The sequence below is a fragment of the Epinephelus moara genome, chromosome 11 (genome assembly GCF_006386435.1).
Source record: "Epinephelus moara isolate mb chromosome 11, YSFRI_EMoa_1.0, whole genome shotgun sequence".
Classification (NCBI taxonomy): Eukaryota; Metazoa; Chordata; class Actinopteri; order Perciformes; family Serranidae; genus Epinephelus; species Epinephelus moara.
Genome location: NC_065516.1, coordinates 25,319,857 through 25,324,296, shown reverse-complemented (window position 1 = coordinate 25,324,296; position 4,440 = coordinate 25,319,857). Strand labels below are relative to the sequence as shown.

At 31.1% G+C, this 4,440-nt stretch overlaps 1 protein-coding gene and 1 long non-coding RNA gene across 3 annotated transcripts in view; one reads left to right on the top strand and one right to left on the bottom strand.

Annotated features, from left to right (window-relative positions):
- The window catches only part of LOC126397800 (uncharacterized), a 24,078-nt gene extending 22,692 nt beyond the window's left edge, over positions 1 to 1,386 (top strand). Inside the window, exons 3-4 of the long non-coding RNA XR_007570714.1 lie at positions 988 to 1,129; positions 1,225 to 1,386. This is a non-coding gene — a long non-coding RNA (uncharacterized LOC126397800). The remainder of the gene's footprint in view (positions 1 to 987; positions 1,130 to 1,224) is intronic.
- The window catches only part of ropn1l (rhophilin associated tail protein 1-like), a 37,568-nt gene that overhangs the window by 23,118 nt on the left and 10,010 nt on the right, over positions 1 to 4,440 (bottom strand). The gene's annotated exons all lie outside the window — the stretch shown is intronic.

Below are 4,440 nucleotides of genomic sequence, written 5' to 3'. Positions count from 1 at the left end.
CAAAATTATGGAAATAAGTCATAGTAAAGTATGTCGTCCAAAATCATGAATAAAAAGTCATAGCATAGCATGTTGTCCAAAATCAATCAATCAATTTTATTCATAAAGCCCAAAAGCACAAATCACAATTTGCCTCAGAGGGCTTTACAGCATATGACATCCATCTGTCTTTAGGACCCTCGCAGCGGATAAGGTGAAACTCCCACAAAAAAACACTTAAATGGGGAAAAAAAACAGTAGAAACCTCAGGAAGAGCAACTGAGGAGGGATCCCTCTTCCAGGACGGACAGACGTGCAATAGATGTCGTACAGAACAGATCAACATGATAAATTAACAGTAATCGGTATGACATAATGAGACAGCAAGAGAGACAGAGAGATGCAGGACCGACAGTAATGACAGTAGCTTACAACAACATTAATTAAAGTAATAATATCATAATTCTAATTCCAGCTATTGTGGTATAATTTGTTTAAAGTATATATTAATATCTGATAGTATACATATGTGACAATAATCATGTGTATAATAACAGTAGAAGTATGACTAATGATAACAGCAGCAGCAGGAGGCATCAGGCAGGACCACGGCAGCAGCACAACCACACATGCCACACTATGTAGGCACCGCTGTGATAGAAGTTAACCTGCGAGAAAGTGGAGCACAAAGGCTCCGGAAATCGTGAAAAAAGTACTGTCGTCCAAAATCATAAAAAAGTCATAGTATATAGTATATCATCCAAAATCATGAAATAAAATCATAGTATTGCATGTCGTCCAAAATCATGAAAAAAAATCATAGTATAGTATGTCGTCCATGATCATGAAAAAAGTCAATGTATAGCATGTCATTTAAAATCATGAAAAAAAGTCATAGTATTGTAAGGATCATCCGGGTCTCCTGTCCACCTTTGTGTTTCCCTCCTGTTTTATCCGCCCTCTTGTTTTGTGTTCGTGTTGTCTGTTTCCCTTGTCTGTCTGTTCCAGGGCTGGTGTGGCTTCTGGACTTCTCAGCACTCTCATCGCAGCTTCTGTGCATCAAGTTGAGCACCGCCTACCTCTCCTGCAGTGTATATATACCTGGTCTTTCTCTCCATTCACCGCCAGCTCGTTGTTGTAACCACAAGTGGTAATTACTTGACCAAATTCTCAGAAAACTCAGACCCTTATTGACTCTAAGTTTTTGTATGCTTTTCCTGACTCTTTATTTTGTTGTCCTGTCAGTGCCGGGCCATACTAACCTGTTTTCATCTGCCACGCTCAGCCACAGCCTCTTCATAAGCTAGGATCCTCTCCACCTGGACATCCAATGACTCAGCTGGCTCAGCTTTGAGTTTCTCTCATCTACACTCCTGCTTTACTGCCATTTTCTGGATAATAAACAAGTTAACTCCTACCCCTGTCTTTTCTCTGCATTGTGGGTTCAATTGCTGTTTTAAGTGAAAGCTTAACAGGAATAGCATGTCATCCAAAATCATAAAAAACAACTCATGGTATAGCATGTCATCCAAAATCCTGAAAAAATGTCATAGTACAGTATGTCGTCCAAAATTATGAAAAAAAAAGTCACAGTATAGCATGTCGTTCAAAATCATTAAAAATAGTCATAGTGTAGTATGTCATCCAAAATAATGAAAAAAGTCATAGTATAGTATGTTGTCCAGAATCATGAAAAAAAGTCAACTTATAGCATGTCGTCCAAAATCAAGAAAAAAGTCATAGTATAGTATGTCGTCCAAAATCATGAAAAAAGTCATAGTATAGTATGTTGTCCAGAATCATGAAAAAAAGTCAAAGTATAGCATGTCGTCCAAAATCATGAAAAAAGTCATAGTATAGCATGTTGTCCAAAATCATTAAAAAAAGTCATAGTATAGCATGCTGACCAAAATTATGACATAAAGTGAAAGCTTAACAGGAATAGCATGTCATCCAAAATCATAAAAAACAACTCATGGTATAGCATGTCATCGAAAATCCTGAAAAAATGTCATAGTACAGTATGTCGTCCAAAATTATGAAAAAAAAAGTCACANAAAAAAGTCATAGTATAGCATGTCGTAGAAAATCATGAAAAAAGTCATAGTATAGTGTGTTGTTCAAAATCATAAAAAAAGTCATAGTATATAGTATGTTGTCCAAAATCATAAAAAAGTCACAGTATAGTATGTCGTCCAAAATCAAAAAAAAGTCATAGAATAGTATGTCGTCCAAAATCATGAAAAAAGTCATAGTATAGCATGTTGTCCAAAATCATAAAAAAGTCATATAGCATGTTGTCAAAAATCATGAAGAAAGTCATAGTATAGTATGTCGTCCAAAATCATTAAAAAATAGTCATAGTATAGTATATTGTCCAAAATCATGAGAAAAAGTCATAGTACAGTATATTGTCCAAAATCATTAAAAATAGTCATAGTATAGTATGTTGTCAAAAATCATGAAAAAAAGTCATAGTATAGTGTGTTGTTCAAAATCATAAAAGAAGTCATAGTATATAGTATGTCGTCCAAAATTCTGAAAAAAAGTCATAGTATATAGTATGTCGTCCAAAATCATAAAAAATACTCATAGTATAGCATGTCGTCCAAAATTGTGAATAAAAGTTATAGTATAGTATGTCGTCCAAAATCATGAAAAAAGTCATAGTATAGTATGTCGTCCAAAATCATGAAAAATACCCATAGTATAGTATGTCGTCCAAAATTATAAAAAATACTCATAGTATAGTATGTCGTCCAAAATCATTAAAAAAGTCATAGTATAGTGTGTTGTTCAAAATCATAAAAAAAAGTCATTGTATATAGTATGTTGTCCAAAATCATAAAAAATACTCATAGTATAGTATGTCGTCCAAAATTGTGAAAAAAACTCATAGTATAGTATGTCGTTCAAAATCAGAAAAAGTCATAGTATAGTATGTCGTTCAAAATCATACAAAAAAGTCATACTATAGTATGTTGTTCAAAATCATAAAAAAAATCATAGTATAGTATGTCGTTCAAAATCATTAAAAAAAAGTCATAGTATAGCGTGTTGTTCAAAATCATAAAAAAACTCATAGTATATAGTATGTTGTCCAAAATCATAAAAAAAGTCATAGAATAGTATGTCATGCAAAATCATGAAGAAAATCAGAGTATAGCATGTTGTCCAAAATCATAAAAAAGTCATATAATATGTTGTCAAAGATCATGAAAAAAGTCATAGTATAGTATGTCGTTCAAAATCATAAAAAAGTCATAGTATAGTATGTTGTCCAAAATCATGAAAAAAGTCATAGTATACTATGTCGTTCAAATCATAAAAAAGTCATAGTATAGTATGTTGTTGAAAATCATTAAAGAAAGTCATAGTATAGTATGTTGTCCAAAATAATGAAAAAAAGTCATAGTATATTATGTCGTCCAAAATCATTAAAAATAGTCATAGTATACTATGTTCATAGTCATAGTATAGTGTGTTGTTCAAAATCATAAAAAAAGTCATAGTATATAGTGTGTTGTCCAAAATTATAAAACGTCATAGTACAGTATGTTGTCCAAAACCATGAAAAAAAGTCATATGCAGGATGCTGTCCAAAATCATTAAAAATAGTCATAGTACACTATGTTCATAGTCATAGTATGGTGTGTTGTTCAAAATCATGAAAAATGTCACAGTATATAGTATGTTGTCCAAAATTATAAAAAGTCATAGTATATAGTATGTCGTTCAAAATCATAAAAAAGGTCACAGTATAGTATGTCATTCAAAATCATAAAAAAGTCATAGTATAGTATGTTGTCCAAAATCATGAAAAACAGTCATAGTATATAGTATGTTGTCCAAAATCATGAAAAAAGTCATAGTATAGTATGTCGTTCAAAATCATAAAAAAAAGTCATAGTATATAGTATGTTGTCCAAAATCATAAAAAAAAGTCATAGTATAGCATGTCGTAGAAAATCATGAAAAAAGTCACAGTATAGTGTGTTCAAAATCATAAAAAAAAGTCATACTATATAGTATGGTGTTCAAAATCATAAAAAAAAGTCATACTATATAGTATGTTGCCCAAAATCATAAAAAAAAGTCAGAGTATAGCATGTTGTCCAAAATCATAAAAAAGTCATATAATATGTTGTCAAAGATCATGAAAAAAGTCATAGTATAGTATGTCGTTCAAAATCATAAAAAAGTCATAGTATAGTATGTTGTCCAAAATCATGAAAAAAGTCATAGTATACTATGTCGTTCAAATCATAAAAAAGTCATAGTATAGTATGTTGTTGAAAATCATTAAAGAAAGTCATAGTATAGTATGTTGTCCAAAATAATGAAAAAAAGTCATAGTATATTATGTCGTCCAAAATCATTAAAAATAGTCATAGTATACTATGTTCATAGTCATAGTATAGTGTGTTGTTCAAAATCATAAAAAAAGTCATAGTATATAGT